General features: G+C 61.1%; 1 pseudogene across 1 annotated transcript; it reads right to left on the bottom strand.

Annotated features, from left to right (window-relative positions):
- Positions 1-363: 363 nt before the first annotated feature.
- LOC309599220 (sperm-associated antigen 4 protein-like) lies at positions 364-21,518 on the bottom strand (annotated as a pseudogene). Its single transcript has 7 exons — positions 21,514-21,518; positions 3,588-3,681; positions 2,929-3,004; positions 2,230-2,343; positions 1,464-1,631; positions 1,014-1,103; positions 364-495 (listed from the first exon to the last, which is right to left on the bottom strand). The product of its transcript is annotated as a sperm-associated antigen 4 protein-like (transcript).
- Positions 21,519-26,144: the final 4,626 nt, after the last annotated feature.

Raw genomic sequence — 26,144 nt, 5'->3', positions numbered from 1 at the left:
AAACGGTTCCATCTGCTCCTGCGGCACTTGTAAACTGCAGCCGGCCCCCTCTGCCTGCCCTGGGCTGGTGCCACTTGCGGAGCCTCCCGGGGTGGCGGGAGAAGGAGCGGTGCCAGGCTGGGCCTCTCCTCTCTGGAGTAAACCTCAGGAGTGCTTACTGCCTTCCTCAGGTTGCAGAAAAAATTAAGGAGAGGTCCTAACGGTTCCCGCACGCTCCCGCCCTCCCCCCAAAGGGCCTTCTTGCGCACCCCACTTTGGAGACAGAGCTTCTGCACCAATCTGAATTGCCACATCTTTTTTATTTTCTTGTTCCTTCCCCTTCTGCTGCTCTTTTCTGTATGCCCTTCTCTTTTTCCTCTGGCTTTAGTCGAGGCTTTCTGGTTTTGCCATCTTCCCGTGAACCTGCACTCGATAAATGCAGGTGTACGCTGGGTTTCCCCAGTTGCTCTTCACCAGAAGTTTGACACGTGCAAAGGCTCTGGGAAGCGGCGCGTTCTGGGAAGAAAAGCGGGAAAAGGAAGCGGGGGTGTTAGGAGCGACAATGCAATGAAGGTGTCTCTCCCTGCCAGCCCTGCTCCTGCTCAGGAACGAGCTCCTGAAAGTGGGTGGGAGCGGCTGTGGCAATCTGAGGCTCGCTGCTGGTACCGGGGCTGCTGGGGACACGGGAAGGGGGAAGGCAGCTGGCATCCTCTGCATGCCGGCCCTGCTGGGGCTCAGTCTCCCTCCCCTCTGCCCCTTCCCTCTGCTGCTTGCTCTGTGCTGGCAGAGAGGCCGGGGAGGTGCTCCTGTGCGGGGGGCGGCTGCTGTGCAACCCCACCAAGCTCCCGCTGTCTGCTCTGCCCGCTTTCCTCCTGGCAGGCGTGAGAGCACGGGGAGAGAAGGGGCACGCTGTGCTGGGAGGAGAGGACACTGTCCCTCGGCCCAGGGAGAAAGCATTCACGCTCTTCCTGCCATGGACTTGCAGGCAAACCTGGTTTGCTCCCCAGCACCTTGCCCCTGCGCGTGGCCCGTACCTTCAGAGGGAAGGTCTGAATGGTCTCCTTTGCCACGTTGTACGTGAACGTCCCAAGGAGAGTTTCCTCTTCTCCGTCCGCATCCACTCCCTCAGGGGCAAAGCACAAGGAGAGCAGCTCAGACTCGTCCCCACAAAGAGGGAACCTACGTGCTGGATCAGCCCTGCTATCTCCCCACCCTCTCCTGGGGCTCTAGCAGTAGGCTAGCACTCGCTGTGGTGGAGCTCAGGCTCGGCCTTGACTTCTGCTCAGGAACCCTGAGGTGCTTGTCCCAAGCAAGTCTCAAGAGGGATGAAACCCCTAGAGCCCTTGAAGTGTCCCGCTAGGGCACTGCAGTGCTCAGGAGAGAGCAGGACGCAAACCTCAGAGGACGCACAAAAGCAAGCAAGACCCTGCCATGGCTTTCCCCCAGGGCCAGATCCCCGCCAGAAGCGCCCAGCAGAGACTCACAAAGACAGCGACGTCTCTGGGGGCGCTGATGACGGTCCCAGATGGAGAGACTTCTTTGGAGATGTGCTGCACAGTGACGGCAGTCAGATGGACTCGTGCTGGCAACCTGATGACCACCTGGCCCTGATCCCCTTGTAAAGGCCAGCAGTTTCCTGGGGAAACATCCGGCTGCAAGCAGAACGCGAGAGCAAGGAAGAGTGAGAGAGTGTTGGGGCCAACACAGTGGCCCGCGTAGCTTGAAGCGTAGGCACCGTTGTGTCCATGGGGTCTATTTTGGCTTGAAAATGAGGCGCGTGGGAGGAAATGGACAGAAGCAGGAGGCCTTCGTCCCTGCCTGACTGAAAGGGGGCTCTCAGGATTATGGGGCAGAGGAGACCAGCGGTTATGAAACCGTCCCAGTCAGAGCCTAGCAGAAACACCTCTCTGCCCAGTGGCTCTGCAGGGCACCCCCACCTCCCGCCTGCCAGCCCCAAAAAGGCGCTGTTAGGGATGGGCGTGGAAACGGGGTCACCAGGGAGAAAGTCTTTCACCCAGCTGGGGCAGAGCACTGTGGGCGAGATGCAGCAGTTTGGCTCCGTTCAGCTCCATTCCCCTCCTGAGGGGAAGCGCTGATTGCTAGCAAGCCCAGCCCTGTGTGCGAGCTTTGCTTTCAGGAACCTGATCAACACTGTGGGCTTGAGCAGTGCCACTGGAGCGAGGGCAGAGCCCCTGAGGTCGGTCCCCAACTTCAGCGGGAGGCAGGAAACCTTCCCTGAGGCTACGATACCTGCAAAATAGTGTCGGGGGGGGTTGGCAGTGCGAAAGAGCCATAAAAGCCCGCAGCCCCAATTCTCTTTGCAGATGTAGGTCTCGGAAGTTCTCTGCATGTCGATGGTGGCACCTGGAAGGGAGGGAGAGCAGGTGACGGGAAGAGGCCACATTCTAGGGGGACTCGGTGCTCAGACAGTATTTCTGATGCTGCCGGCCAGCTCCACGTCTGTCAGTCCTCTCCTCCTCCCCACGCCGCTGGGGGTGCCCAGCTGTGCAGGGGAATGACAGCAGCCACCGGCCTGGTGGTGACTGCTTCTCTCACAGCGCCAGGAGGAGAAGGTCTGAGGGTTCTGGGAGACAGCGGGCGCCCACGTGAATGACAGCACACCAAAACTGAGGGCTTGCGGCATGGGCAGCAAAGGGTGGCCCAGCCGTTCCCTCTTCCAATGCAGTGGAGAGGAAGAGAGCCCTTCCAACAGCACAGGAACACGTGCGGGGGCAGCGGCGGAGGCACCCGTGCGCAGGCCCCCGTGCGGAGGCCGAGGGCAGGACTGGGAGGGAGTCTGAGAGAGCCACTGTGCCACAGCCTTGCTCTTGGACCCCATGAAGCATTGAAGCTCCCCCGCTTTGGAGAGCAGCGCCCGGAGCACAGGCTTCTTTGGGGAGTGCTGCAGACAAGCGCAGGGCAAGGAGATTGGGCTGCTTGTGTCCATACCAGAGCTTTTCAGGGCCCAGTCAGACATCTCGACGTAGACTTCCGAAGCCATCTGGGACGCTGCCTGGTTCACTTCCTGGGAACGCCATAAACGAACACAGAAAAGGACCACATCAGCAGGCAGTTCAGCGTGGCTGCTAGCGCCAGCAGAGGCAAAGGGCCAGTGTCAGAAAGGCAAGGCAAGCCTCGTCCACAGAGCTGCAAGACTCTCTGCTGCTGATGTGAGCCACGAGGACTGAGGAAGAGAATCTGTGTCCACGGCCACGGCCATGGCCACGAGGTGGGTTGACGAGGGTCGCCACACCCTCATCCCCACCCTCCACGCTCTGCAGGTCAGCGGGGAGATGGGCTCGGGCCCTGCAAGCGACGGCTGGCCCCGTCAGCGTGCCTGGGTCTCATCCCTGCCTCAGGAGCCCAGCCAGAGGAGCCAGAGTGCCGGCGTGCCAAGGGAAGGCTCTCGGGAGTCCTCTGCTGCCTCAAGCAGCCTGCTTAAACTGGGCCTGGAGAAGGGCCTGTGCAGCGCAGAAGCTCACCCAGCAAGCCCCTGGGGCAAAGGCTGGCTTGCTGCCGTCAGCAGTCTGACCCCACCAACAAGCCCAAGGAGTGCTTTCTCGGGGGTTCTGCCCAGCCAAGCCTCCTTCCCCAAAACGCAGCATCACCTTTGCCCTGCTGATCTCCGCCCTCAGTTGAGCCACCTCCTCCAGCAGAAGCTGCATCATTTGTCTTTGCTCCGCCAACAAAACGCAAAAGTTCCTGCATGACAGGAAAGCAGATCTTGTCAGAGAGCGGCCAGTCCCCTCTGGGGAGCGTCTCAGCAAGAGGAGAGACACGTGTGCTTCCCCTGCTTTGCGAGCGCTTCCCTTCCACACCAGTTTGAGCAGAAGGCAAAGGCAGGTAGGAGGTACGGGAGCCCTGGCTGTTAGCAAAACGAGTGCAGGTAGCACGAGGTCGGCTGACGCTTCTGCACAGAACCAATGCCAGCTCAGGAAACGTCTCTTACCGCAGGGTCTTCAGGTCTTCTGCAGACACAAGTGCCGGCGCCTGAAAGGGAAAAACGCTCGGTTCGAGCATCCGCTACCAGAGCCGCCGGGGCTTCCCAGGAGAGGCTTCCCTAGGAAGACTCGGCACAAGCTGCTGCTTCTTTGGGTCACCCTGCGTGGCAGCAGGAGAGCCCGTGATTTATCCAGCCGCTCTCAGCGATGCTCTGTTGCGAGAGGTGCCTGTGCCACAGGAGTCACCGACCTCCAGCAGTCCCTTTGGCTGCATTGTCCACGCTGACAGTGAGGTCCCGCAGTAAACAGCAGCTGCAATTCACATCATCAAGAGAGAGTTATTTTACTGGGGTCGCTAGCGATGCCTGCAGTCGCGTTGTCTCCGGCCTGTTGCCTTAGGGGTGGGGCAGCAGGTGAGCTGAGGAGGTGGGGAACGCGGGGTGTGGAGAGAGGACGCGCCTCTGCCCGGAAGCCATCGGCCCAGGCTTGAGGGGACTGCGCAGCCGTGAGCCTCAGGTGTGCTCAGTGCCCCAGAGCTATTCCCCGCTTCCCCTCGCTGCTTCAGGGAGCCCCGAGACCAGGCTGCATGGGCTAGGAGAGGTACGTACCTCCCCATGGGTCCCCCTGCACGGCCCCTCCCCTCTGGGAATGCCCAGTTCAGGCTTGGAAGTAGCTACGCCCTTCTCTCGCGGACTTGCAGACGAAGCAAGCCATGTGGTCCAGTGGCCAGAGCAGCAGCATGGCTGGGAGACTCCCAGTCTTACTGGCAGGCCAAAAGGCAGGCCCAGTCCGGGACGTACTCGGGAAGCGCTTGGGCCATGGGAGCTTCCGCCCATACTGGCCCAAAAGGAAAGCTGGCCAGCGGAAAGCTGGCATGCAGCACAGCCTGGCTGTCGCTCTCAGGTGTCTGCTCATGCAAACTCACCAAGAGCCACGGGGAGCAACAAGAAGACGACTTGGAAGATCCTCTTCTTCTGCAGGGCCACCTTTTGCCTGAAAAAGAGGGACTCCTGTCGAAAGGGTTAAAAACCACAAGAGCAAGAAAGATGTGGTAAATACCTTAGTCTCTTCATTAGCTCAGAAGACACCCTGGTGTGATTTAAGGGTGTTGTGAATGCCTTACAGTTTGATGTGATTTAGGGAGTAGCTAGAAGAATAGTTATAAGATAAGAGGGGGCTCCGGGATAATCTCGTTACAGACAACTCGGCCTTGGGAGAACAGATGCACGGAACCATGAAGATAGGAAGAAACAGAAGAATGGCAACAGTAGTCTTGAAGGACAACGTCTACGTGATCCTAGGACTGCGATTGCACAGAAGCAAGGGTCAATCGGCGAGCACAGTGAAGAAGGCGGGCAGGAGTAGCCTGAGTGGCGGCCCTTGCCAGAGGACGGGCCGTCCCAGCAGCAGCGAGAGAGGCCAGCACAGCTGGGCTGCTCCCAGCGGGCTCCCCCTCTCCTTTCCCCATCCTTTGCTTTACAGGCCTGCAGTGGGAGCAAGCTGGCAGCAGCAGACCCCCCGCCTCGGGAAGCCCACCCGGCAGCACAGCCCGATTCTCAGCCCGTCCCTCCCTGCTCCCTGGCCCCTGGCCCCACCCTGCCCCGCGGCAGACACCTCCCAGTGGCCGTTCGGGGAGGGGGCACGGGCTGCTGTCCCCCCCCACCGCCCCCCCCACCTCTTCCCTGGGCACTCCCAGGTCTCCCGACCCCTCTCTGCCCCACACAGCTGCTCCCATCAGCCAGGCAGGATCGCGCCTCAGCGTCCCGAGGGGGCCAGTCTCAGGCCCCAGGGGCTTGGCCTCCCCGTGCAGCAGGGCTGGGCTCCGACCCTGCAGCACGAGGCTACCGCCTCCCCAAAAGCCCCTGCTGCACACTGCCTTTTGGCTGCGAGAGTGAGCCAGGCTTTCCGCCGAGACCCGTCCCCACAGAAGGGGGGCTTCGCAAACCACGGGGCTCTTCTTCAGAAAACTTCTGTCGGCTTCCCCAGGCTGCTCCGCACCCCACTGACCGTGCTAGGCCACGTCCGTGCTACCAGCCCAACCTGATGCCCCGGGCACATGCCAGGCTTCGTACCTACTCGTCTGGCAGCAGCTCGGCCCCGCTGCCTCCCCTGCCGGCTGTTGGCCGGCCTCGTTCCCCAAGGAGCCTTGGGAGGGCCCTTGGCGTCTTCTCTCGGCGGCCTTTCTCCTCGCCATCTCTGGGCAAAGGCAGGCTCCCCGCTCCGCTCTTCCCCCTCAGCCCCAGCAGCGTGGCCTGCCCAGGCAAAAACAGCTCCGGCAGCAGCCCCACGCTGCCCCACAGCAGGAGCGCGCCTGCCCAGGGCAAGAGCCACACGGCAGCTGGGGGCTCCTTGCCCGCGCGCCACAGGGCTGTGCGGGCGGCCAGCTCTGACCTCACACTGGTGGCTCTGACATCACACTGGGGCTCCCCAGGGCGCAGCAGGGCGGGGAGAGCCGGTGGGCTCCCCTGGGGCAGCACGGCTGCCGCTCTCCTGGGCGGTGGGAGCACATGCCTCTGGGCCCGCCAAACCCTGCCACGCTCCTGTGCCGGGCGGCTGCCTGGCCTGTGCTGCCGGGCAGGGTTCCAGCTCTCCTGGGCACCCCCGGGAAACCAGAAAGCAGCCTGGAACGGGGGCTTTGCTCTCAACCCGTGGGGCAGCTGCTTCTGCCAGCATTTCTCCTTTCGGAACTCTTTTGTATGCCAAGAAGAAAAACCCAGTAAGAGGCAAGATGGGCTTGTACGAAAGGAGCGGATTTTCTACAAGCAGAACCCCATCGTTTTAAATTCCTACCCCTCCCCTCCTTTTCTAGAGCCAAGATCAGAGGATCCTGTGGGATTATTCTGCGTTCCTTCTGCCATTCCGGGTGGTTCCTTAGTGTGAAAAATAAATCCACGTCTGCTACTTCATCCCATTTACCCTCCCGCCTGCAAAGTACCATCAGTTGTACTATAGTAGTATATCTCAGAGTTCCATTCTTTGGCCATTTTGCCTGATCTTCGAGACTATACATTGGCCACCAATTGTTACCATATTCTAGAAGCTGTTTCCGAGTGAGAGGCTCCCCTCCCAATTTCCTCCAATGTTTCACGATACGTCCTAGGGGAGATCTTTTCCGAATCCCCCCTCCCGCAGCGGGCTTAGTGCCCGCCATAAAAGATACAGCAACACCAAACAGAGAAACAATAACTTGGCACAAAATAGTCAGAGGCATTCCCCAGAAGGGGACTCGAACCCCTAGATTACCTTCAGTGGGACTCCAACCCACCCCTTCGGCCAAAGGTTTCCAGACACAGGTGTCCTAGGGACTTGGGCCCCATAGGATCCAATCCTTCCCTTAGGTACCTTTACAGCCCAACCCTGCGAGGCCTTCGCCGCGCCTGACGGGCAGGCAACCGCCCTTTTAATCAGAAAAGGGATGCCTTTACCTTCCCAGGGGTCCTGCTCAGAGCTCTTCGGTCCGGGCTTCGGAGGTTCTTCCCGAGAATCCCTCGGTGCCGGCTGGGGGTCCTGCGATCCCGCGGATCCGTCGAGATTCAGAAGCGGAGTCCCATCTGGGTCGCCCAAACTGTCACCGAAATGGGGAATCAGCCTCTTCACACCAACGTAGCATCGAGAAGCAGGCATTCTCTTTATTACGGCGCTGGATGCACGGGGGATGGTCCCACCTAAGGTGCCTACCGTCATACAAAGCTAATGGGACAATTGCCGTTTCTGCTTAGCTTTACAAACCATTTCCAGCAGCATGAGAACCCCCCCGAGCATCCTGGGATGCCCACTCCCCAGCCCCATCTCTCAGGAACCCCTTGGGAGCCTCCAGCACCCCGCAGGGAATGCTCCTGCCACCCTGACCCCCTCCCAATACTCCCTGCTGTTAGACAGCTGCCAGGAAGACGGGGTTCTAACCCTCCCCATCCCTGGAACCCTTTGGACGAGCTTTCCGACTGGCTGCCCGGGATGTCCTTAGCGCAGGCGGCGTTGTAGCCCAGGACACGATGCCCATGATAGCAACAGCGGGAGGGAACAGCCAAGTGTTGCACAATGCAGCACTGGGGGACCGAGGGGCCTCGAGTGTTACATGGTGGAGCCCATGACGGGAACAGCCCAAGGGCTGCAGAACCGCACAGCCTTTCTGGGAACCCCAGAGAGGGTGGTCCGTCAAGAGGAAAGACGGGTCAGGGTCGTCCCAATGCCAAGGGCAGAATAACCAGGGGCCAAGCGCTGGAAAATTCCCCGTCGACACTACTCAATGTGACACAAAAGGACCCCCGACAGAGAGCAGCCAGCTCTAGAGCGGGGACGTTGATGGGCCGAGGAACGGGGGGCTTTCCCACAGGCCGCTCAGACAGGCTCCCCACCCCCCTTTCACAGAAACTGGGGGGTCACCGACAAACCGACAGCCGGGATGCTGGGAAGGTGCTAGGCCAAACGGTTCCATCTGCTCCTGCGGCCCCGCCGTCGGGAAAGTAAGGGAGGAGCTCCCAGCCCCCGGCCCTGGCAGCCCCGAAGAGCTGTCCCAAGGCTCCTCGCTCGGCCCGCAGGCCGTGCCTGCAGTCGGCCCCGTTGCCACGGCAGCGGGCCGGAGGGGGCGGGGACAGAGAAGGGCGCTGCACTGGCTGGGGGCGGGCCCTGCCTGTCACTGCCTGGCGGGCGCCATTGGCTGAGAGGCCAGGAAGAGGGTGGGCGGGCTCCGGGGAGAGCTCCTGCAGAGCCCGCTCGGGGCCGGGTGGCCGTCTGCCTGTGGTAAACTGCAGCCGGGCCCCTCTGCCCGCCCTGGGCCGGTGCCGCTTGCGGAGCCTCCCGGGGTGGCGGGAGAAGGAGCGGTGCCAGGCTGGGCCTCTCCTCTCTGGAGTAAACCTCAGGAGTGCTTACTGCCTTCCTCAGGTTGCAGAAAAAATTAAGGAGAGGTCCTAACGGTTCCAGCACGCTCCCGCCCTCCCCCCAAAGGGCCTTCTTGCGCACCCCACTTTGGAGACAGAGCTTCTGCACCAATCTGAATTGCCACATCTTTTTTATTTTCTTGTTCCTTCCCCTTCTGCTGCTCTTTTCTGTATGCCCTTCTCTTTTTCCTCTGGCTTTAGTCGAGGCTTTCTGGTTTTGCCATCTTCCCGTGAACCTGCACTCGATAAATGCAGGTGTACGCTGGGTTTCCCCAGTTGCTCTTCACCAGAAGTTTGACACGTGCAAAGGCTCTGGGAAGCGGCGCGTTCTGGGAAGAAAAGCGGGAAAAGGAAGCGGGGCTGTTAGGAGCGACAATGCAATGAAGGTGTCTCTCCCTGCCAGCCCTGCTCCTGCTCAGGAACGAGCTCCTGAAAGTGCGTGGGAGCGGCTGTGGCAATCTGAGGCTCGCTGCTGGTACCGGGGCTGCTGGGGACACGGGAAGGGGGAAGGCAGCTGGCATCCTCTGCATGCCGGCCCTGCTGGGGCTCAGTCTCCCTCCCCTCTGCCCCTTCCCTCTGCTGCTTGCTCTGTGCTGGCAGAGAGGCCGGGGAGGTGCTCCTGTGCGGGGGGCGGCTGCTGTGCAACCCCACCAAGCTCCCGCTGTCTGCTCTGCCCGCTTTCCTCCTGGCAGGCGTGAGAGCACGGGGAGAGAAGGGGCACGCTGTGCTGGGAGGAGAGGACACTGTCCCTCGGCCCAGGGAGAAAGCATTCACGCTCTTCCTGCCATGGACTTGCAGGCAAACCTGGTTTGCTCCCCGGCACCTTGCCCCTGCGCGTGGCCCGTACCTTCAGAGGGAAGGTCTGAATGGTCTCCTTTGCCACGTTGTACGTGAACGTCCCAAGGAGAGTTTCCTCTTCTCCGTCCGCATCCACTCCCTCAGGGGCAAAGCACAAGGAGAGCAGCTCAGACTCGTCCCCACAAAGAGGGAACCTACGTGCTGGATCAGCCCTGCTATCTCCCCACCCTCTCCTGGGGCTCTAGCAGTAGGCTAGCACTCGCTGTGGTGGAGCTCAGGCTCGGCCTTGACTTCTGCTCAGGAACCCTGAGGTGCTTGTCCCAAGCAAGTCTCAAGAGGGATGAAACCCCTAGAGCCCTTGAAGTGTCCCGCTAGGGCACTGCAGTGCTCAGGAGAGAGCAGGACGCAAACCTCAGAGGACGCACAAAAGCAAGCAAGACCCTGCCATGGCTTTCCCCCAGGGCCAGATCCCCGCCAGAAGCGCCCAGCAGAGACTCACAAAGACAGCGACGTCTCTGGGGGCGCTGATGACGGTCCCAGATGGAGAGACTTCTTTGGAGATGTGCTGCACAGTGACGGCAGTCAGATGGACTCGTGCTGGCAACCTGATGACCACCTGGCCCTGATCCCCTTGTAAAGGCCAGCAGTTTCCTGGGGAAACATCCGGCTGCAAGCAGAACGCGAGAGCAAGGAAGAGTGAGAGAGTGTTGGGGCCAACACAGTGGCCCGCGTAGCTTGAAGCGTAGGCGCCGTTGTTTCCGTGGGGTCTATTTTGGCTTGAAAATGAGGCGCGTGGGAGGAAATGGACAGAAGCAGGAGGCCTTCGTCCCTGCCTGACTGAAAGGGGGCTCTCAGGATTATGGGGCAGAGGAGACCAGCGGTTATGAAACCGTCCCAGTCAGAGCCTAGCAGAAACACCTCTCTGCCCAGTGGCTCTGCAGGGCACCCCCACCTCCCGCCTGCCAGCCCCAAAAAGGCGCTGTTAGGGATGGGCGTGGAAACGGGGTCACCAGGGAGAAAGTCTTTCACCCAGCTGGGGCAGAGCACTGTGGGCGAGATGCAGCGGTTTGGCTCCGTTCAGCTCCATTCCCCTCCTGAGGGGAAGCGCTGATTGCTAGCAAGCCCAGCCCTGTGTGCGAGCTTTGCTTTCAGGAACCTGATCAACACTGTGGGCTTGAGCAGTGCCACTGGAGCGAGGGCAGAGCCCCTGAGGTCGGTCCCCAACTTCAGCGGGAGGCAGGAAACCTTCCCTGAGGAGTTCTGCTACGATACCTGCAAAATAGTGTCGGGGGGGTTGGCAGTGCGAAAGAGCCATAAAAGCCCGCAGCCCCAATTCTCTTTGCAGATGTAGGTCTCGGAAGTTCTCTGCATGTCGATGGTGGCACCTGGAAGGGAGGGAGAGCAGGTGACGGGAAGAGGCCACATTCTAGGGGGACTCGGTGCTCAGACAGTATTTCTGATGCTGCCGGCCAGCTCCACGTCTGTCAGTCCTCTCCTCCTCCCCACGCCGCTGGGGGTGCCCAGCTGTGCAGGGGAATGACAGCAGCCACCGGCCTGGTGGTGACTGCTTCTCTCACAGCGCCAGGAGGAGAAGGTCTGAGGGTTCTGGGAGACAGCGGGCGCCCACGTGAATGACAGCACACCAAAACTGAGGGCTTGCGGCATGGGCAGCAAAGGGTGGCCCAGCCGTTCCCTCTTCCAATGCAGTGGAGAGGAAGAGAGCCCTTCCAACAGCACAGGAACACGTGTGGGGGCAGCGGCGGAGGCACCCGTGCGCAGGCCCCCGTGCGGAGGCCGAGGGCAGGACTGGGAGGGAGTCTGAGAGAGCCACTGTGCCACAGCCTTGCTCTTGGACCCCATGAAGCATTGAAGCTCCCCCACTTTGGAGAGCAGCGCCCGGAGCACAGGCTTCTTTGGGGAGTGCTGCAGACAAGCGCAGGGCAAGGAGATTGGGCTGCTTGTGTCCATACCAGAGCTTTTCAGGGCCCAGTCAGACATCTCGACGTAGACTTCCGAAGCCATCTGGGACTCTGCCTGGTTCACTTCCTGGGAACGCCATAAACGAACACAGAAAAGGACCACATCAGCAGGCACTTCAGCGTGGCTGCTAGCGCCGGCAGAGGCAAAGGGCCAGTGTCAGAAAGGCAAGGCAAGCCTCGTCCACAGAGCTGCAAGACTCTCTGCTGCTGATGTGAGCCATGAGGACTGAGGAAGAGAATCTGTGTCCACGGCCACGGCCATGGCCACGAGGTGGGTTGACGAGGGTCGCCACACCCTCATCCCCACCCTCCACGCTCTGCAGGTCAGCGGGGAGATGGGCTCGGGCCCTGCAAGCGACGGCTGGCCCCGTCAGCGTGCCTGGGTCTCATCCCTGCCTCAGGAGCCCAGCCAGAGGAGCCAGAGTGCCGGCGTGCCAAGGGAAGGCTCTCGGGAGTCCTCTGCTGCCTCAAGCAGCCTGCTTAAACTGGGCCTGGAGAAGGGCCTGTGCAGCGCAGAAGCTCACCCAGCAAGCCCCTGGGGCAAAGGCTGGCTTGCTGCAGTCAGCAGTCTGACCCCACCAACAAGCCCAAGGAGTGCTTTCTCGGGGGTTCTGCCCAGCCAAGCCTCCTTCCCCAAAACGCAGCATCACCTTTGCCCTGCTGATCTCCGCCCTCAGTTGAGCCACCTCCTCCAGCAGAAGCTGCATCATTTGTCTTTGCTCCGCCAACAAAACGCAAAAGTTCCTGCATGACAGGAAAGCAGATCTTGTCAGAGAGCGGCCAGTCCCCTCTGGGGAGCGTCTCAGCAAGAGGAGACACACGTGTGCTTCCCCTGCTTTGCGAGCGCTTCCCTTCCACACCAGTTTGAGCAGAAGGCAAAGGCAGGTAGGAGGTATGGGAGCCCTGGCTGTTAGCAAAACGAGTGCAGGTAGCACGAGGTCGGCTGACGCTTCTGCACAGAACTAATGCCAGCTCAGGAAACGTCTCTTACCGCAGGGTCTTCAGGTCTTCTGCAGACACAAGTGCCGGCGCCTGAAAGGGAAAAACGCTCGGTTCGAGCATCCGCTACCAGAGCCGCCGGGGCTTCCCAGGAGAGGCTTCCCTAGGAAGACTTGGCACAAGCTGCTGCTTCTTTGGGTCACCCTGCGTGGCAGCAGGAGAGCCCGTGATTTATCCAGCCGCTCTCAGCGATGCTCTGTTGCGAGAGGTGCCTGTGCCACAGGAGTCACCGACCTCCAGCAGTCCCTTTGGCTGCATTGTCCACCCTGACAGTGAGGTCCCGCAGTAAACAGCAGCTGCAATTCACATCATCAAGAGAGAGTTATTTTACTGGGGTCGCTAGCGATGCCTGCAGTCGCGTTGTCTCCGGCCTGTTGCCTTAGGGGTGGGGCAGCAGGTGAGCTGAGGAGGTGGGGAACGCGGGGTGCGGAGAGAGGACGCGCCTCTGCCCGGAAGCCATCGGCCCAGGCTTGAGGGGACTGCGCAGCCGTGAGCCTCAGGTGTGCTCAGTGCCCCAGAGCTATTCCCCGCTTCCCCTCGCTGCTTCAGGGAGCCCCGAGACCAGGCTGCATGGGCTAGGAGAGGTACGTACCTCCCCATGGGTCCCCCTGCACGGCCCCTCCCCTCTGGGAATGCCCAGTTCAGGCTTGGAAGTAGCTACGCCCTTCTCTCGCGGACTTGCAGACGAAGCAAGCCATGTGGTCCAGTGGCCAGAGCAGCAGCATGGCTGGGAGACTCCCAGTCTTACTGGCAGGCCAAAAGGCAGGCCCACTCCGGGACGTACTCGGGAAGCGCTTGGGCCATGGGAGTTTCCGCCCATACTGGCCCAAAAGGAAAGCTGGCCAGCGGAAAGCTGGCATGCAGCACAGCCTGGCTGTCGCTCTCAGGTGTCTGCTCATGCAAACTCACCAAGAGCCACGGGGAGCAACAAGAAGACGACTTGGAAGATCCTCTTCTTCTGCAGGGCCACCTTTTGCCTGAAAAAGAGGGACTCCTGTCGAAAGGGTTAAAAACCACAAGAGCAAGAAAGATGTGGTAAATACCTTAGTCTCTTCATTAGCTCAGAAGACACCCTGGTGTGATTTAAGGGTGTTGTGAATGCCTTACAGTTTGATGTGATTTAGGGAGTAGCTAGAAGAATAGTTATAAGATAAGAGGGGGCTCCGGGATAATCTCGTTACAGACAACTCGGCCTTGGGAGAACAGATGCACGGAACCATGAAGATAGGAAGAAACAGAAGAATGGCAACAGTAGTCTTGAAGGACAACGTCTACGTGATCCTAGGACTGCGTTTGCGCAGAAGCAAGGGTCAATCGGCGAGCACAGTGAAGAAGGCGGGCAGGAGTAGCCTGAGTGGCGGCCCTTGCCAGAGGACGGGCCGTCCCAGCAGCAGCGAGAGAGGCCAGCACAGCTGGGCTGCTCCCAGCGGGCCCCCCCTCTCCTTTCCCCATCCTTTGCTTTACAGGCCTGCAGTGGGAGCAAGCTGGCAGCAGCAGACCCCCCGCCTCGGGAAGCCCACCCGGCAGCACAGCCCGATTCTCAGCCCGTCCCTCCCTGCTCCCTGGCCCCTGGCCCCACCCTGCCCCGCGGCAGACACCTCCCAGTGGCCGTTCGGGGAGGGGGCACGGGCTGCTGTCCCCCCCCACGGCCCCCCCCCACCTCTTCCCTGGGCACTCCCAGGTCTCCCGACCCCTCTCTGCCCCGCACAGCTGCTTCCATCAGCCAGGCAGGATCGCGCCTCAGCGTCCCGAGGGGGCCAGTCTCAGGCCCCAGGGGCTTGGCCTCCCCGTGCAGCAGGGCTGGGCTCCGACCCTGCAGCACGAGGCTACCGCCTCCCCAAAAGCCCCTGCTGCACACTGCCTTTTGGCTGCGAGAGTGAGCCAGGCTTTCCGCCGAGACCCGTCCCCACAGAAGGGGGGCGTCGCAAGCCACGGGGCTCTTCTTCAGAAAACTTCTGTCGGCTTCCCCAGGCTGCTCCGCACCCCACTGACCGTGCTAGGCCACGTCCGTGCTACCAGCCCAACCTGATGCCCCGGGCACATGCCAGGCTTCGTACCTACTCGTCTGGCAGCGGCTCGGCCCCGCTGCCTCCCCTGCCGGCTGTTGGCCGGCCTCGTTCCCCAGGGAGCCTTGGGAGGGCCCTTGGCGTCTTCTCTCGGGGGCCTTTCTCCTCGCCATCTCTGGGCAAAGGCAGGCTCCCCGCTCCGCTCTTCCCCCTCAGCCCCAGCAGCGTGGCCTGCCCAGGCAAAAACAGCTCCGGCAGCAGCCCCACGCTGCCCCACAGCAGGAGCGCGCCTGCCCAGGGCAAGAGCCACACGGCAGCTGGGGGCTCCTTGCCCGCGCGCCACAGGGCTGTGCGGGCGGCCAGCTCTGACCTCACACTGGTGGCTCTGACATCACACTGGGGCTCCCCAGGGCGCAGCAGGGCGGGGAGAGCCGGTGGGCTCCCCTGGGGCAGCACGGCTGCCGCCCTCCTGGGCGGTGGGAGCACATGCCTCTGGGCCCGCCAAACCCTGCCACGCTCCTGTGCCGGGCGGCTGCCTGGCCTGTGCTGCCGGGCAGGGTTCCAGCTCTCCTGGGCACCCCCGGGAAACCAGAAAGCCGCCTGGAACGGGGGCTTTGCTCTCAACCCGTGGGGCAGCTGCTTCTGCCAACGTTTCTCCTTTCGGAACTCTTTTGTGTGCCAAGAAGAAAAACCCAGTAAGAGGCAAGACGGGCTTGTACGAAAGGAGCGGATTTTCTACAAGCAGAACCCCATCGTTTTAAATTCCTACCCCTCCCCTCCTTTTCTAGAGCCAAGATCAGAGGATCCTGTGGGATTATTCTGCGTTCCTTCTGCCATTCCGGGTGGTTCCTTAGTGTGAAAAATAAATCCACGTCTGCTACTTCATCCCATTTACCCTCCCGCCTGCAAAGTACCATCAGTTGTACTATAGTAGTATATCTTAGAGTTCCATTCTTTGGCCATTTTGCCTGATCTTCGAGACTATACATTGGCCACCAATTGTTACCATATTCTAGAAGCTGTTTCCGAGTGAGAGGCTCCCCTCCCAATTTCCTCCAATGTTTCACGATACGTCCTAGGGGAGATCTTTTCCGAATCCCCCCTCCCGCAGCGGGCTTAGTGCCCGCCATAAAAGATACAGCAACACCAAACAGAGAAACAATAACTTGGCACAAAATAGTCAGAGGCATTCCCCAGAAGGGGACTCGAACCCCTAGATTACCTTCAGTGGGACTCCAACCCACCCCTTCGGCCAAAGGTTTCCAGACACAGGTGTCCTAGGGACTTGGGCCCCATAGGATCCAATCCTTCCCTTAGGTACCTTTACAGCCCAACCCTGCGAGGCCTTCGCCGCGCCTGACGGGCAGGCAACCGCCCTTTTAATCAGAAAAGGGATGCCTTTACCTTCCCAGGGGTCCTGCTCAGAGCTCTTCGGTCCGGGCTTCGGAGGTTCTTCCCGAGAATCCCTCGGTGCCGGCTGGGGGTCCTGCGATCCCGCGGATCCGTCGAGATTCAGAAGCGGAGTCCCATCTGGGTCGCCCAAACTGTCACCGAAATGGGGAATCAGCCTCTTCACACCAACGTAGCATCGAGAAGCAGGCATTCTCTTTATTACGGCGCTGGATGCACGGGGGATGGTCCCACCTAAGGTGCCTACCGTCATACAAAGCTAATGGGACAATTGCCGTTTCTGCTTAGCTTTACAAACCATTTCCAGCAGCATGAGAACCCCCCCGAGCATCCTGGGATGCCCACTCCCCAGCCCCATCTCTCAGGAACCCCTTGGGAGCCTCCAGCACCCCGCAGGGAATGCTCCTGCCACCCTGACCCCCTCCCAATACTCCCTGCTGTTAGACAGCTGCCAGGAAGACGGGGTTCTAACCCTCCCCATCCCTGGAACCCTTTGGACGAGCTTTCCGACTGGCTGCCCGGGATGTCCTTAGCGCAGGCGGCGTTGTAGCCCAGGACACGATGCCCATGATAGCAACAGCGGGAGGGAACAGCCAAGTGTTGCACAATGCAGCACTGGGGGACCGAGGGGCCTCGAGTGTTACATGGTGGAGCCCATGACGGGAACAGCCCAAGGGCTGCAGAACCGCACAGCCTTTCTGGGAACCCCAGAGAGGGTGGTCCGTCAAGAGGAAAGACGGGTCAGGGTCGTCCCAATGCCAAGGGGAGAATAACCAGGGGCCAAGCGCTGGAAAATTCCCCGTCGACACTACTCAATGTGACACAAAAGGACCCCCGACAGAGAGCAGCCAGCTCTAGAGCGGGGACGTTGATGGGCCGAGGAACGGGGGGCTTTCCCACAGGCCGCTCAGACAGGCTCCCCACCCCCCTTTCACAGAAACTGGGGGGTCACCGACAAACCGACAGCCGGGATGCTGGGAAGGTGCTAGGCCAAACGGTTCCATCTGCTCCTGCGGCGCCGCCGTCGGGAAAGTAAGGGAGGAGCTCCCAGCCCCCGGCCCTGGCAGCCCCGAAGAGCTGTCCCAAGGCTCCTCGCTCGGCCCGCAGGCCGTGCCTGCAGTCGGCCCCGTTGCCACGGCAGCGGGCCGGAGGGGGCGGGGACAGAGAAGGGCGCTGCACTGGCTGGGGGCGGGCCCTGCCTGTCACTGCCTGGCGGGCGCCATTGGCTGAGAGGCCAGGAAGAGGGTGGGCGGGCTCCGGGGAGAGCTCCTGCAGAGCCCGCTCGGGGCCGGGTGGCCGTCTGCCTGTGGTAAACTGCAGCCGGGCCCCTCTGCCCGCCCTGGGCCGGTGCCGCTTGCGGAGCCTCCCGGGGTGGCGGGAGAAGGAGCGGTGCCAGGCTGGGCCTCTCCTCTCTGGAGTAAACCTTAGGAGTGCTTACTGCCTTCCTCAGGTTGCAGAAAAAATTAAGGAGAGGTCCTAACGGTTCCCGCACGCTCCCGCCCTCCCCCCAAAGGGCCTTCTTGCGCACCCCACTTTGGAGACAGAGCTTCTGCACCAATCTGAATTGCCACATCTTTTTTATTTTCTTGTTCCTTCCCCTTCTGCTGCTCTTTTCTGTATGCCCTTTTTCCTCTGGCTTTAGTCGAGGCTTTCTGGTTTTGCCATCTTCCCGTGAACCTGCACTCGATAAATGCAGGTGTACGCTGGGTTTCCCCAGTTGCTCTTCACCAGAAGTTTGACACGTGCAAAGGCTCTGGGAAGCGGCGCGTTCTGGGAAGAAAAGCGGGAAAAGGAAGCGGGGGTGTTAGGAGCGACAATGCAATGAAGGTGTCCCTCCCTGCCAGCCCTGCTCCTGCTCAGGAACGAGCTCCTGCAAGTGGGTGGGAGCGGCTGTGGCAATCTGAGGCTCGCTGCTGGTACCGGGGCTGCTGGGGACACGGGAAGGGGGAAGGCAGCTGGCATCCTCTGCATGCCAGCCCTGCTGGGGCTCAGTCTCCCTCCCCTCTGCCCCTTCCCTCTGCTGCTTGCTCTGTGCTGGCAGAGAGGCCGGGGAGGTGCTCCTGTGCGGGGGGCGGCTGCTGTGCAACCCCACCAAGCTCCCGCTGTCTGCTCTGCCCGCTTTCCTCCTGGCAGGCGTGAGAGCACGGGGAGAGAAGGGGCACGCTGTGCTGGGAGGAGAGGACACTGTCCCTCGGCCCAGGGAGAAAGCATTCACGCTCTTCCTGCCATGGACTTGCAGGCAAACCTGGTTTGCTCCCTGGCACCTTGCCCCTGCGCGTGGCCCGTACCTTCAGAGGGAAGGTCTGAATGGTCTCCTTTGCCACGTTGTACGTGAACGTCCCAAGGAGAGTTTCCTCTTCTCCGTCCGCATCCACTCCCTCAGGGGCAAAGCACAAGGAGAGCAGCTCAGACTCGTCCCCACAAAGAGGGAACCTACGTGCTGGATCAGCCCTGCTATCTCCCCACCCTCTCCTGAGGCTCTAGCAGTAGGCTAGCACTCGCTGTGGTGGAGCTCAGGCTCGGCCTTGACTTCTGCTCAGGAACCCTGAGGTGCTTGTCCCAAACAAGTCTCAAGAGGGATGAAACCCCTAGAGCCCTTGAAGTGTCCCGCTAGGGCACTGCAGTGCTCAGGAGAGAGCAGGACGCAAACCTCAGAGGACGCACAAAAGCAAGCAAGACCCTGCCATGGCTTTCCCCCAGGGCCAGATCCCCGCCAGAAGCGCCCAGCAGAGACTCACAAAGACAGCGACGTCTCTGGGGGCGCTGATGACGGTCCCAGATGGAGAGACTTCTTTGGAGATGTGCTGCACAGTGATGGCAGTCAGATGGACTCGTGCTGGCAGACTGATGACCACCTGGCCCTGATCCCCTTGTAAAGGCCAGCAGTTTCCTGGGGAAACATCCGGCTGCAAGCAGAACGCGAGAGCAAGGAAGAGTGAGAGAGTGTTGGGGCCAACACAGTGGCCCGCGTAGCTTGAAGCGTAGGCGCCGTTGTGTCCGTGGGGTTTATTTTGGCTTGAAAATGAGGCGCGTGGGAGGAAATGGACAGAAGCAGGAGGCCTTCGTCCCTGCCTGACTGAAAGGGGGCTCTCAGGATTATGGGGCAGAGGAGACCAGCGGTTATGAAACCGTCCCAGTCAGAGCCTAGCAGAAACACCTCTCTGCCCAGTGGCTCTGCAGGGCACCCCCACCTCCCGCCTGCCAGCCCCAAAAAGGCGCTGTTAGGGATGGGCGTGGAAACGGGGTCACCAGGGAGAAAGTCTTTCACCCAGCTGGGGCAGAGCACTGTGGGCGAGATGCAGCGGTTTGGCTCCGTTCAGCTCCATTCCCCTCCTGAGGGGAAGCGCTGATTGCTAGCAAGCCCAGCCCTGTGTGCGAGCTTTGCTTTCAGGAACCTGATCAACACTGTGGGCTTGAGCAGTGCCACTGGAGCGAGGGCAGAGCCCCTGAGGTCGGTCCTCAACTTCAGCGGGAGGCAGGAAACCTTCCCTGAGGAGTTCTGCTACGATACCTGCAAAATAGTGTCGGGGGGGTTGGCAGTGCGAAAGAGCCATAAAAGCCTGCAGCCCCAATTCTCTTTGCAGATGTAGGTCTCGGAAGTTCTCTGCATGTCGATGGTGGCACCTGGAAGGGAGGGAGAGCAGGTGACGGGAAAAGGCCACATTCTAGGGGGACTCGGTGCTCAGACAGTATTTCTGATGCTGCCGGCCAGCTCCACGTCTGTCAGTCCTCTCCTCCTCCCCACGCCGCTGGGGGTGCCCAGCTGCGCAGGGGAATGACGGCAGCCACCGGCCTGGTGGTGACTGCTTCTCTCACAGCGCCAGGAGGAGAAGGTCTGAGGGTTCTGGGAGACAGCGGGCGCCCACGTGAATGACAGCACACCAAAACTGAGGGCTTGCGGCATGGGCAGCAAAGGATGGCCCAGCCGTTCCCTCTTCCAATGCAGTGGAGAGGAAGAGAGCCCTTCCAACAGCACAGGAACACGTGCGGGGGCAGCGGCGGAGGCACCCGTGCGCAGGCCCCCGTGCGGAGGCCGAGGGCAGGACTGGGAGGGAGTCTGAGAGAGCCACTGTGCCACAGCCTTGCTCTTGGACCCCATGAAGCATTGAAGCTCCCCCACTTTGGAGAGCAGTGCCCGGAGCACGGGCTTCTTTGGGGAGTGCTGCAGACAAGCGCAGGGCAAGGAGACTGGGCTGCTTGTGTCCATACCAGAGCTTTTCAGGGCCCAGTCAGACATCTCGACGTAGACTTCCGAAGCCATCTGGGACGCTGCCTGGTTCACTTCCTGGGAACGCCATAAACGAACACAGAAAAGGACCACATCAGCAGGCACTTCAGCGTGGCTGCTAGCGCCGGCAGAGGCAAAGGGCCAGTGTCAGAAAGGCAAGGCAAGCCTCGTCCACGGAGCTGCAAGACTCTCTGCTGCTGATGTGAGCCACGAGGACTGAGGAAGAGAATCTGTGTCCACGGCCACGGCCATGGCCACGAGGTGGGTTGACGAGGGTCGCCACACCCTCATCCCCACCCTCCACGCTCTGCAGGTCAGCGGGGAGATGGGCTCGGGCCCTGCAAGCGACGGCTGGCCTCGTCAGCGTGCCTGGGTCTCATCCCTGCCTCAGGAGCCTAGCCAGAGGAGCCAGAGTGCCGGCGTGCCAAGGGAAGGCTCTCGGGAGTCCTCTGCTGCCTCAAGCAGCCTGCTTAAACTGGGCCTGGAGAAGGGCCTGTGCAGCGCAGAAGCTCACCCAGCAAGCCCCTGGGGCAAAGGCTGGCTTGCTGCCATCAGCAGTCTGACCCCACCAACAAGCCCAAGGAGTGCTTTCTCGGGGGTTCTGCCCAGCCAAGCCTCCTTCCCCAAAACGCAGCATCACCTTTGCCCTGCTGATCTCCGCCCTCAGTTGAGCCACCTCCTCCAGCAGAAGCTGCATCATTTGTCTTTGCTCCGCCAACAAAACGCAAAAGTTCCTGCATGACAGGAAAGCAGATCTTGTCAGAGAGCGGCCAGTCCCCTCTGGGGAGCATCTCAGCAAGAGGAGAGACACGTGTGCTTCCCCTGCTTTGCGAGCGCTTCCCTTCCACACCAGTTTGAGCAGAAGGCAAAGGCAGGTAGGAGGTATGGGAGCCCTGGCTGTTAGCAAAACGAGTGCAGGTAGCACGAGGTCGGCTGACGCTTCTGCACAGAACCAATGCCAGCTCAGGAAACGTCTCTTACCGCAGGGTCTTCAGGTCTTCTGCAGACACAAGTGCCGGCGCCTGAAAGGGAAAAACGCTCGGTTCGAGCATCCGCTACCAGAGCCGCCGGGGCTTCCCAGGAGAGGCTTCCCTAGGAAGACTCGGCACAAGCTGCTGCTTCTTTGGGTCACCCTGCGTGGCAGCAGGAGAGCCCGTGATTTATCCAGCCGCTCTCAGCGATGCTCTGTTGCGAGAGGTGCCTGTGCCACAGGAGTCACCGACCTCCAGCAGTCCCTTTGGCTGCATTGTCCACCCTGACAGTGAGGTCCTGCAGTAGACAGCAGCTGCAATTCACATCATCAAGAGAGAGTTATTTTACTGGGGTCGCTAGCGATGCCTGCAGTCGCGTTGTCTCCGGCCTGTTGCCTTAGGGGTGGGGCAGCAGGTGAGCTGAGGAGGTGGGGAACGCGGGGTGCGGAGAGAGGACGCGCCTCTGCCCGGAAGCCATCGGCCCAGGCTTGAGGGGACTGCGCAGCCGTGAGCCTCAGGTGTGCTCAGTGCCCCAGAGCTATTCCCCGCTTCCCCTCGCTGCTTCAGGGAGCCCCGAGACCAGGCTGCATGGGCTAGGAGAGGTACGTACCTCCCCATGGGTCCCCCTGCACGGCCCCTCCCCTCTGGGAATGCCCAGTTCAGGCTTGGAAGTAGCTACGCCCTTCTCTCGCGGACTTGCAGACGAAGCAAGCCATGTGGTCCAGTGGCCAGAGCAGCAGCATGGCTGGGAGACTCCCAGTCTTACTGGCAGGCCAAAAGGCAGGCCCAGTCCGGGACGTACTCGGGAAGCGCTTGGGCCATGGGAGTTTCCGCCCATACTGGCCCAAAAGGAAAGCTGGCCAGCGGAAAGCTGGCATGCAGCACAGCCTGGCTGTCGCTCTCAGGTGTCTGCTCATGCAAACTCACCAAGAGCCACGGGGAGCAACAAGAAGACGACTTGGAAGATCCTCTTCTTCTGCAGGGCCACCTTTTGCCTGAAAAAGAGGGACTCCTGTCGAAAGGGTTAAAAACCACAAGAGCAAGAAAGATGTGGTAAATACCTTAGTCTCTTCATTAGCTCAGAAGACACCCTGGTGTGATTTAAGGGTGTTGTGAATGCCTTACAGTTTGATGTGATTTAGGGAGTAGCTAGAAGAATAGTTATAAGATAAGAGGGGGCTCCGGGATAATCTCGTTACAGACAACTCGGCCTTGGGAGAACGGATGCACGGAACCATGAAGATAGGAAGAAACAGAAGAATGGCAACAGTAGTCTTGAAGGACAACGTCTACGTGATCCTAGGACTGCGTTTGCGCAGAAGCAAGGGTCAATCGGCGAGCACAGTGAAGAAGGCGGGCAGGAGTAGCCTGAGTGGCGGCCCTTGCCAGAGGACGGGCCGTCCCAGCAGCAGCGAGAGAGGCCAGCACAGCTGGGCTGCTCCCAGCGGGCTCCCCCCCCCCCCCCCCATCCTTTGCTTTACAGGCCTGCAGTGGGAGCAAGCTGGCAGCAGCAGACCCCCCGCCTCGGGAAGCCCACCCGGCAGCACAGCCCGATTCTCAGCCCGTCCCTCCCTGCTCCCTGGCCCCTGGCCCCACCCTGCCCCGCGGCAGACACCTCCCAGTGGCCGTTCGGGGAGGGGGCACGGGCTGCTGTCCCCTCCCACCGCCCCCCCCACCTCTTCCCCGGGCACTCCCAGGTCTCCCGACCCCTCTCTGCCCCGCACAGCTGCTCCCATCAGCCAGGCAGGATCGCGCCTCAACGTCCCGAGGGGGCCAGTCTCAGGCCCCAGGGGCTTGGCCTCCCCGTGCAGCAGGGCTGGGCTCCGACCCTGCAGCACGAGGCTACCGCCTCCCCAAAAGCCCCTGCTGCACACTGCCTTTTGGCTGCGAGAGTGAGCCAGGCTTTCCGCCGAGACCCGTCCCCACAGAAGGGGGGCGTCGCAAGCCACGGGGCTCTTCTTCAGAAAACTTCTGTCGGCTTCCCCAGGCTGCTCCGCACCCCACTGACCGTGCTAGGCCACGTCCGTGCTACCAGCCCAACCTGATGCCCCGGGCACATGCCAGGCTTCGTACCTACTCGTCTGGCAGCGGCTCGGCCCCGCTGCCTCCCCTGCCGGCTGTTGGCCGGCCTCGTTCCCCAAGGAGCCTTGGGAGGGCCCTTGGCGTCTTCTCTCGGGGGCCTTTCTCCTCGCCATCTCTGGGCAAAGGCAGGCTCCCCGCTCCGCTCTTCCCCCTCAGCCCCAGCAGCGTGGCCTGCCCAGGCAAAAACAGCTCCGGCAGCAGCCCCACGCTGCCCCACAGCAGGAGCGCGCCTGCCCAGGGCAAGAGCCACACGGCAGCTGGGGGCTCCTTGCCCGCGCGCCACAGGGCTGTGCGGGCGGCCAGCTCTGACCTCACACTGGTGGCTCTGACATCACACTGGGGCTCCCCAGGGCGCAGCAGGGCGGGGAGAGCCGGTGGGCTCCCCTGGGGCAGCACGGCTGCCGCCCTCCTGGGCGGTGGGAGCACATGCCTCTGGGCCCGCCAAACCCTGCCACGCTCCTGTGCCGGGCGGCTGCCTGGCCTGTGCTGCCGGGCAGGGTTCCAGCTCTCCTGGGCACCCCCGGGAAACCAGAAAGCCGCCTGGAACGGGGGCTTTGCTCTCAACCCGTGGGGCAGCTGCTTCTGCCAACGTTTCTCCTTTCGGAACTCTTTTGTGTGCCAAGAAGAAAAACCCAGTAAGAGGCAAGACGGGCTTGTACGAAAGGAGCGGATTTTCTACAAGCAGAACCCCATCGTTTTAAATTCCTACCCCTCCCCTCCTTTTCTAGAGCCAAGATCAGAGGATCCTGTGGGATTATTCTGCGTTCCTTCTGCCATTCCGGGTGGTTCCTTAGTGTGAAAAATAAATCCACGTCTGCTACTTCATCCCATTTACCCTCCCGCCTGCAAAGTACCATCAGTTGTACTATAGTAGTATATCTCAGAGTTCCATTCTTTGGCCATTTTGCCTGATCTTCGAGACTATACATTGGCCACCAATTGTTACCATATTCTAGAAGCTGTTTCCGAGTGAGAGGCTCCCCTCCCAATTTCCTCCAATGTTTCACGATACGTCCTAGGGGAGATCTTTTCCGAATCCCCCCTCCCGCAGCGGGCTTAGTGCCCGCCATAAAAGATACAGCAACACCAAACAGAGAAACAATAACTTGGCACAAAATAGTCAGAGGCATTCCCCAGAAGGGGACTCGAACCCCTAGATTACCTTCAGTGGGACTCCAACCCACCCCTTCGGCCAAAGGTTTCCAGACACAGGTGTCCTAGGGACTTGGGCCCCATAGGATCCAATCCTTCCCTTAGGTACCTTTAGAGCCCAACCCTGCGAGGCCTTCGCCGCGCCTGACGGGCAGGCAACCGCCCTTTTAATCAGAAAAGGGATGCCTTTACCTTCCCAGGGGTCCTGCTCAGAGCTCTTCGGTCCGGGCTTCGGAGGTTCTTCCCGAGAATCCCTCGGTGCCGGCTGGGGGTCCTGCGATCCCGCGGATCCGTCGAGATTCAGAAGCGGAGTCCCATCTGGGTCGCCCAAACTGTCACCGAAATGGGGAATCAGCCTCTTCACACCAACGTAGTATCGAGAAGCAGGCATTCTCTTTATTACGGCGCTGGATGCACGGGGGATGGTCCCACCTAAGGTGCCTACCGTCATACAAAGCTAATGGGACAATTGCCGTTTCTGCTTAGCTTTACAAACCATTTCCAGCAGCATGAGAACCCCCCCGAGCATCCTGGGATGCCCACTCCCCAGCCCCATCTCTCAGGAACCCCTTGGGAGCCTCCAGCACCCCGCAGGGAATGCTCCTGCCACCCTGACCCCCTCCCAATACTCCCTGCTGTTAGACAGCTGCCAGGAAGACGGGGTTCTAACCCTCCCCATCCCTGGAACCCTTTGGACGAGCTTTCCGACTGGCTGCCCGGGATGTCCTTAGCGCAGGCGGCGTTGTAGCCCAGGACACGATGCCCATGATAGCAACAGCGGGAGGGAACAGCCAAGTGTTGCACAATGCAGCACTGGGGGACCGAGGGGCCTCGAGTGTTACATGGTGGAGCCCATGACGGGAACAGCCCAAGGGCTGCAGAACCGCACAGCCTTTCTGGGAACCCCAGAGAGGGTGGTCCGTCAAGAGCAAAGACGGGTCAGGGTCGTCCCAATGCCAAGGGCAGAATAACCAGGGGCCAAGCGCTGGAAAATTCCCCGTCGACACTACTCAATGTGACACAAAAGGACCCCCGACAGAGAGCAGCCAGCTCTAGAGCGGGGACGTTGATGGGCCGAGGAACGGGGGGCTTTCCCACAGGCCGCTCAGACAGGCTCCCCACCCCCCTTTCACAGAAACTGGGGGGTCACCGACAAACCGACAGCCGGGATGCTGGGAAGGTGCTAGGCCAAACGGTTCCATCTGCTCCTGCGGCGCCGCCGTCGGGAAAGTAAGGGAGGAGCTCCCAGCCCCCGGCCCTGGCAGCCCCGAAGAGCTGTCCCAAGGCTCCTCGCTCGGCCCGCAGGCCGTGCCTGCAGTCGGCCCCGTTGCCACGGCAGCGGGCCGGAGGGGGCGGGGACAGAGAAGGGCGCTGCACTGGCTGGGGGCGGGCCCTGCCTGTCACTGCCTGGCGGGCGCCATTGGCTGAGAGGCCAGGAAGAGGGTGGGCGGGCTCCGGGGAGAGCTCCTGCAGAGCCCGCTCGGGGCCGGGTGGCCGTCTGCCTGTGGTAAACTGCAGCCGGGCCCCTCTGCCCGCCCTGGGCCGGTGCCGCTTGCGGAGCCTCCCGGGGTGGCGGGAGAAGGAGCGGTGCCAGGCTGGGCCTCTCCTCTCTGGAGTAAACCTCAGGAGTGCTTACTGCCTTCCTCAGGTTGCAGAAAAAATTAAGGAGAGGTCCTAACAGTTCCCGCACGCTCCCGCCCTCCCCCCAAAGGGCCTTCTTGC

This window comes from Platalea leucorodia (genome assembly GCF_965183815.1).
Source record: "Platalea leucorodia genome assembly, contig: SUPER_19_unloc_1, whole genome shotgun sequence".
Taxonomy (NCBI): domain Eukaryota; kingdom Metazoa; phylum Chordata; class Aves; order Pelecaniformes; family Threskiornithidae; genus Platalea; species Platalea leucorodia.
Note: the sequence above shows the minus strand (reverse complement) of the source record. Positions and strands in the feature narration are given on the sequence as shown.